Source organism: Squalius cephalus (genome assembly GCF_949319135.1).
Source record: "Squalius cephalus genome assembly, chromosome: 23".
Classification (NCBI taxonomy): domain Eukaryota; kingdom Metazoa; phylum Chordata; class Actinopteri; order Cypriniformes; family Leuciscidae; genus Squalius; species Squalius cephalus.
This window is the reverse complement of record NC_137144.1, coordinates 12,309,008-12,317,337: the sequence shown is the minus strand read 5'-3', so window position 1 is coordinate 12,317,337 and position 8,330 is coordinate 12,309,008.

Sequence of the window (8,330 nt, the reverse complement as noted above, 5' to 3'; positions counted from 1 at the left end):
AAACATCAGGGAAATCAATGAAATGTTTATGTGTTTTTATTTATTTCATTTTTGTCTAACTTCAATTGATAAGTTCTGTGATTTCTTCTTTTGATACCAAAAAAACTGTCACAAACTCTCGCTGTGACGAGGATCAAAGCATGATGTGTGAAGCTGCTGCCAGCTCCAGACAGGCCTGCCAGAACATCTTACACGAGCAAATCTGGATCCTCAGCATTAGCTATTTCACTTCGTGGAGCTATTGATGTTGATGCCAAACAGTGATGATAACATTTGTCTCGTTTGTTAACGTCCAGAATGAGATTGATATCAGGAGTGACAATTCTCATAATCACTCACAGCTATGCTTTTGTAGTGTGTTCTTCTTCAAAAATAAATAAAACCAACACAATGATTTTACTTTTCTTCCATAAATATCAAGTTGGGGCCACATTGCCTGGTTTTAATTGCACCAGTCTGTCACGTATTTTCAGTGTTAGGCGTAACGCATTACAAAGTACATAAGTTACGTCATCAGATTACTTTTTTCAAGTAATTAGAAAAAGCAACGATTACTTTTAAATGTACAGCAAAATATCTGAGTTACTTTTTCAAATAAGTAACGCAAGTTACTTTGTTTTCCCATGTATTGACTGACAGCTTTCCTGTCCCCGTGTTGAGAGAAATCGTGAGTAAGTGCAGAGGCGTTGTGTGTGAACTTGATGTTATTGCAGTTTTAGACTAAATGTGAGCAGGCATTTACTCATCTCACTTGCAAGTTGCACAAAAACATTAAGTATTCCTCAAAACTATTAAAACAGCGAAAATGCAAACTCAGGATATTATACAAACTTGCAATAATGAAAACGTAACACAAATATACTTTAATCTCACTTTATTAACCGATATCTTTCCTGCTGACCTTTTATGATCCAATTCAACTATGCTAATAAGCAAAAATTACAGTATTAAATATCACATCTGAGTTTCATTTTTTTGTTTTTATTACGGAAAACTTTTAAGCGTTTTTTTCGGCGGCGTTTGGGGGCCTGAAAACGCAAAAATTTTTAGCGTTATCGTCTCCATGTAAACTATGTCAAAATGCGAATTTGTGAAAATGATGACGTCATGCGCATGCGTGTAACGTGTTCAGTCTATAGACGCGTATTGTTCATTACAAAGTGACATCGCCATCTACTGGCCCGGCAGCATAATATAGCATTTTTAGTCGTTTTCGCAGATCCGTGTGAACGGTGACCGCTTTGATAAGTTGTTGTCTGTACATGAAAAACACAAAGGAAAAAGGTTTTCGTGTTTAGAACATCGTTGTCGTGTAAACGTACCCTCAGCTGGTTTTGTTCTGTTCCTGTTTGCCTGTGTTCCCTGTCATTGCAAATTACCTTGGTTACTGATTTGAGTTACGCACCTGTTTCGTGTTCTGTTGATTATCTACCGTTTATTTAAGCCCTTAGTTCCTTCTGTTCGTTGTTCGGTGTCGTCTTTACTTTGAGTGTGTTCATGCTCTTTTGCATTTCTGTGTATTCTCCTGCATTTTGGTTTAATCATTAAAAACTTGGTAGAATTAGTACTTCCTCGTGTGTGTTGACTAACACACCAAACCTGACATGGAGGGGATATTTGTTTTTAATGGCCCTACAGGTTTGATTAAACCATCAAAATATGAGGAAAATATTTGATTAAATATGAGGGAAGAACAAAACACTAAACTTGATTATCTGACAAAATTCAAGGCAAACTACTGCTACAGGTTTTATTTTACTATGCAAAAAAATGGCATAAACTGCCAAATTTGGAGAAAGATTTGTTTTTTTAAAGAAATGAAGACAAGACACTACAGGCAAATCCAGATGTTTTTTTTCAAGCAATGGTACATTTTTAAAAAGTTTTTTTCTTTTAGACTAGTGAAAATATACAAAATGGATTTCTTTTTTCTTTTTTTTTTTTTTACAGAAGGGTGTGTATAACATTCTACTGACTTTTACAACATTTCATTCCTAAATATGACGAAAATGTTTCTTTTTTTCTGGCTATTTTTATTTATTTTATTTTTAAAAACCTTTAACTCTAAAATATCAACAATAGAATTCTGAACCTGCTTTTGTTATGATGATGAGGAAGGAGAACCCAGGCGCAGACAAAGTACACTAAACACGATTTATTATAGGCAAAAAGGGGAAAATAAAGCCCACAATGGGGTAAAACAAGACTGAGGATACTAACTAGACTATAAACTTGACAGAAGTCTAGACACTAACTAACAGCAAATACACAAACAGGATCTTCACAGGACTCGTAACGAAGACAGGATACTCACAGGAACTATTTTGCAATGACTCACATGAAATAATAGCACAGGCAAGATTCACAGAGTAACATCACAGCAGTATTCACATAAAGTATGGCAATGAACCGACACAAGACAGCAAACACAAGGGGATTAAATAGGGAGAAACTAATGAGGGAAACAGGTGACGGCGATGATACAATAATGATAACAAGATGAGAAAACAAGGGGGCGGGGTTACATGACGAGACAACGCAAGCACACAGCCAAACAAATGGCCATGTGCTTACACACAAAACATGGGCCTGTCATGATCCTGCCTCAAGACCAGGGAAAATCAGAGACAAGGCAGAATCATGACAGAACCCCTCCCTTAAGGAGCGGCTTCCAGACGCTCCCTAAGGGAACACTAAACACGTGACATGACGGACTGAGACATGGACACAAACCAACAAAACATGACAAAAACCAACAACGGCAAACATGAATAAACAATAGCAGGGTTGGGGTGAAAAATCAAAAACAACAGACAAGGCAGAGGAGGTGGAGACAACACAGAGTTCATGGGGGAATGTCCAGGGTGGGTGGATGGGACTGTGGTCTTGGGTGGACAGGATGATGGTTGAGGGCGAGGGGTCCGGGCAGACTTGGATGGGGAAACACGAGGAACAGTCTTAGGAGAAACAGACCGGGGTGAAGTGGTGACAGGGGTGTCCGGGGAAACAAACAGAGGTCGGGTGACAGCTGGTACGGGGCTGGACACATTAGCTGGGACAGGGCTGGACACATTAGCTGGGACAGGGCTGGACACATTAGTAGGGACAGGACTGGACACATTAGTAGGGACGGGACTGGACACATCTGCTGGGACGGGACTGGACACATCTGCTGGGACGGGACTGGACACATCTGCTGGGACGGGACTGGACACATCTGCTGGGACGGGACTGGACACATCTGCTGGGACGGGACTGGACACATCTGCTGGGACGGGACTGGACACATCTGCTGGGACGGGACTGGACACCTTCGCAGGAACAGTGCAAGCGGTGGCTGACTTAGGAACAGCGCTCTGAGTGGCTGGCCTCAGATCAACACTGGCTGCAGCAGACTGGGGTACGGCGCTCACAGACTCAGGACAAGACATGGCGGGGACTTCAAGGATTTGGACAAGACGTTTTAAGTATTGAGACAATGCATCGGCAACAACGAGGACAGGCATCTTTTGAGAAGCAGAAACCGACCGCAAGACAGCTTCAGCAGCTGAATCGGCCGCTGCTCTCTCTACAGCACACACGACTGCGGGCTCGGGAACAGCGCTTGCAGTGGCGGGCTCTGGAACAGCGCTTGCAGTGGCGGGCTCTGGAACAGCGCTTGCAGTGGCGGGCTCTGGAACAGCGCTTGCAGTGGCGGGCTCTGGAACAGCGCTTGCAGTGGCGGGCTCTGGAACAGCGCAAGGGGCAGCCTGAGATGAAGAACTAGAGGCTCCCCTTCTCCTCCTCTTTCTCCTTGGTCGCGGAGCGGAACCCGTAGCTGGACTAGCGACCGGTTGAAGAATCTCCGTGGGGTCTGTAGCAGGAGTTGGGAAGACAACCCCAGGAAGGCTAGACTCCGTCGAAGAGGACTCTGAGGCAGATTCCCACGATAAGCGTCTTCCTCGCTTTCCGCAGAGGCTGACAGACGCGGTGGGTGTCTCGGGCGTAGAAGAGGAGTGAGCTTGGTCCCCCAGCGAAGCAACAGCGAGAATGCAACCCTCCGGGATCCCGGGCAGCATACCAGGGGAAGACGACAAGGAGGAACCCTGCGATGACCTCCGTGATAAGCAGAGCACCATATCCCGGAACGAGCGGCGGACCAGCTTCTCCCGCTCTGCTAGTGGAGGTGGATCATTGAGACCCGCGATGAGGTAACGATTAAGGAGATCGTCAGGTAAGAAAAACCTCCTCTTTTCTACGACTTGAGCATACTCCCTCAATGGCAGTTCTCCCTGAGGAGGAAACGGGAGCTTGCCCCTCTTCGAGTCAGAAACGGCTCTGAGCCACCAATCTTCCAGAAGAGCCAAAGGTTGATCAACAGGGGAAGACAAACTGTCTGCAGGGTTCTGCTTTGGTCAGTTCATTCTGTTATGATGATGAGGAAGGAGAACCCAGGCGCAGACAAAGTACACTAAACACGATTTATTATAGGCAAAAAGGGGAAAATAAAGCCCACAATGGGGTAAAACAAGACAAGACTGAGGATACTAACTAGACTATAAACTTGACAGAAGTCTAGACACTAACTAACAGCAAATACACAAACAGGATCTTCACAGGACTCGTAACGAAGACAGGATACTCACAGGAACTATTTTGCAATGACTCGCATGAAATAATAGCACAGGCAAGATTCACAGAGTAACATCACAGCAGTATTCACATAAAGTATGGCAATGAACCGACACAAGACAGCAAACACAAGGGGATTAAATAGGGAGAAACTAATGAGGGAAACAGGTGACGGCGATGATACAATAATGATAACAAGATGAGATAACAAGGGGGCGGGGTTACATGACGAGACAACGCAAGCACACAGCCAAACAAATGGCCATGTGCTTACACACAAAACATTGGCCTGTCATGATCCTGCCTCAAGACCAGGGAAAATCAGAGACAAGAAGGCAGAATCATGACAGCTTTATCCAATGTTCAGATTTCTATTAACAGTAAAGATATTTATAATTCAATTTTAAAGTACAATTTTTAATAGGAAGAATTTGGACATGTACATTTGTACATGGACATATGACACTTTCATGCCTATTTAAATTTATATTAAATTTCAACAAATAAGCCCTTTCAGTTTTTTATTGTGCTTTTAAAAGTGTCTGTAAAGGAAGACAAGAATTTTCTTAAAGGTTAAAGGTCAGCCCAGGGCAAGAGAAAACCACTATTAGGTGTCCTTTTCAAACTTTTGTCTTTTCAAAGTCATATTATTTGCAAACGCAACAAAATCCCCTGAAAGGCACTTTTTACTTGATACAAAGAGTATTTATTCAAAAAAAGTTAGTTTTTTTTAAAGCAGATATGAACTTCTAACTTATTTTGCATGGATTGCTGCAAACATTTTTGGTTACAGATGCCATTAGAAATACCTATTTTCCACAGCTATGTGTCTTCATCTGTGTACATAACTTTAAACATATCAATCAAAAAGTAACATTTCTTTATAGGGGTAAAAACAGTTTTACGGCACATTTATGACAAGAATCTCTCGAACATCATCTTCTTTATTGCTACAAATTATTACCCGAATAAAATTTACGCCAGCGGCTGTGTACCGATACTGATAAACACAGCGCATCTTGGCTACAAATCACAGAAATACATTTTTAAACTTTTTAAAAGATTTTTATGATCTCAAAGTCAACAGCTGTGGTTAGCAACCACATACCAACCTCTCATACCAATGTAATACAGTGTAATACACACTCTCTCTCTCTCTCTCTCTCTCTCTCTCTCTCTCTCTCTCTCTCCTCGCTTATCACCTTGAGGGTGTTTTTGGCATCTGTAGACGTTTACAGACCCAGACAAAATGCAAATGTATCAATCAAAAATTTTTGCAGCAAATCTTAAGCAACTCTGCCATGTTTGGAATGGCAGTTAAGGTATTAAATAAAGGCACTGATTTATTCAATTTATTATATGTATAGATATATATTCAATGCAATAAGGTAATGTTGACCAGGGCTACATCGCAAATTTGCTTAAATGCAAATCATCACAACATTAATCAGGTTACATATCCGACTTGCAGTGAGTTTATTAGTCTTAATCGCCGCTTTGTTGTTTGTTTGCCATCTTGCAGTTAGTCAATTATTTGAGGATGCCGTCTGGAATAAGTTAAAAGGTTTTAGATATTTTATGAGACATGATTCTCTCATCTTTTTAAATACAAAAGCACTTTGGATTACCAGCTCACACTTCCTTAGCAAATCAAAACATGCGAGTATGAAGACTGTGGGATGTGTCTAATCTTTAGTTAAAGAAAAATTCACTGCTAAAAGACAAGAAAGAAAAATATCTGATAAATGCATTTGACTGTAAACATTAATCAAGTTGGAGGAAAAAACTATAATATGCTTAGTGTTGTAAACACGTAGATCTACACTGTAAACAATTTCCACCTATTTCAGCTTAAAAACTTTCAATGATTTTTGATAAAAAAAATCAAGTTGAATCACGGATAACTTATTTTAAATAGTTGAAATTGCTTAAATTATTTTAAGTTAATGTAAAGAATTTTTACAGTGTATTGTTCTCAACTTTCCTCGGTCTGCTTTATATGATTAAAATAATATTTAGATAATACTTTTCATGTTATTAAAATGCATTAAATTAAATTAAAAATGCTAATTTTGATATAATAAAAATACTTAAAAAAATAATCAAATTGTATTTGTTTATTTATTTATTTTTACTGTTATGAGACTAGGGCTAGTTGTCACATTTTTACTCCAGTGAATTTCTCTGGTATTTTTATTTTTTAAATCCCATTTTTGTATAAATCTTAAAATCTTTAGTACAGAAGCTACTGAATTAAATTTAAACAATAAAATAGTTATGAAATGCAACATCTAATGCAAAAAAAAAAGAGTAAAATGGTAATATACAAACAAATATTGTTATTTAAATGTATAATATTTAAAATACGCAGTGTTGGAGAAAGATACTTTTAAAAGTACTGCGTTTTGTATTACTCCCTAAAAAGTAACTAACTGCGTTACTTAGTTACTTTGTATGGAAAGTAATGCGTTACATTACTTTTGTGTTACTTTTTCTCACCTGAACTGTGCTTACTTGTTTGTTTTTTAATAACAAAAAAGTTTGACAAATCTAAAGGCCCTTTCACACCAGTGATATGAATAAGCCTCAGGCTGAAGGAAATGCAAATACACGTCTGTACAGTAGAGGGCGCCGCTCAAACAAACCTTTCAGCTGTTCCGCGATGAAGGAGAAGAAAGTTCAACACTCTTATAATTAGTTGAAAACGGTGTTGTGTAAACGGCCCCTAAAACACAATCAAACTGAACATAAACCAATCACTTTTGGCCACTACTGTTTATACATATTGTTTATATTCAGCTAAATGAAATCTTGACATCTATATAACACTATTTTTGTATTATTCGTTGCTTACGACCAGTGCCGGCCCGAGCCTTTTGGGGGCCCTAAGCAGAATTTGATTTGGGGGCCCCCTCCCACCACGCGGAGTCACCTGTTTGACGATTATTGACACAAATGTCAAACACACACACACACACACACACACACACACATACAACATATTTCAGCATTGTGATCTTGACATCGCAGCCTGTTCATTATAGCCGTAATAAAATATAATAATAAAATAGTCAACCTAACATAAAAATGACACTGCTCTGTTTAAATAGTCAGTAATACAATTCGTACATTCAGTGTAAGCACCGCTCCACTGTGATGTTTCCAAGCACATTTTTGCGCGTGTGAAGAGATAGATAGATGTGAAGATTTTTTCCGTCGATATTGGAACGTGAGTGAAGTACAAATCCTATAATAAAGAATAGTTTACCATCCAAATACATCACGAATGTTGAAACATTTTGATTCTAATGAGAGAGATACGTGAGCCCAACGCCGCTTACTTTCACTTTTGCTTTAAATGATTTCATTTTTACTTGTTTATAGTTATTTTTTTATTCTTGTTCTGTTCTGAATATTATTCAATTTAAAGGATAAATCATTGATTTAAATGTCAATCATCAATCATTGATCAAATAAAATGTTTGTGACATGGCTTAACATTACCGTGACTTTGCGCACGAATTGTCTATGCACGCGAGGTTATGCGCATGACTCAAACACTGGCAGACACAGCAGCAGTTGTAGGCAGGTATATTGATCATGAAATCAGAATTGTCTTGTCTTGAATTAGTCATTAATTCATTCATTTATGTCACTTGTTTAAGTTAATTAATATGTAAAAAAAAGAAAAAAAAAAACCCTGGATTGGGGGCCCCCTG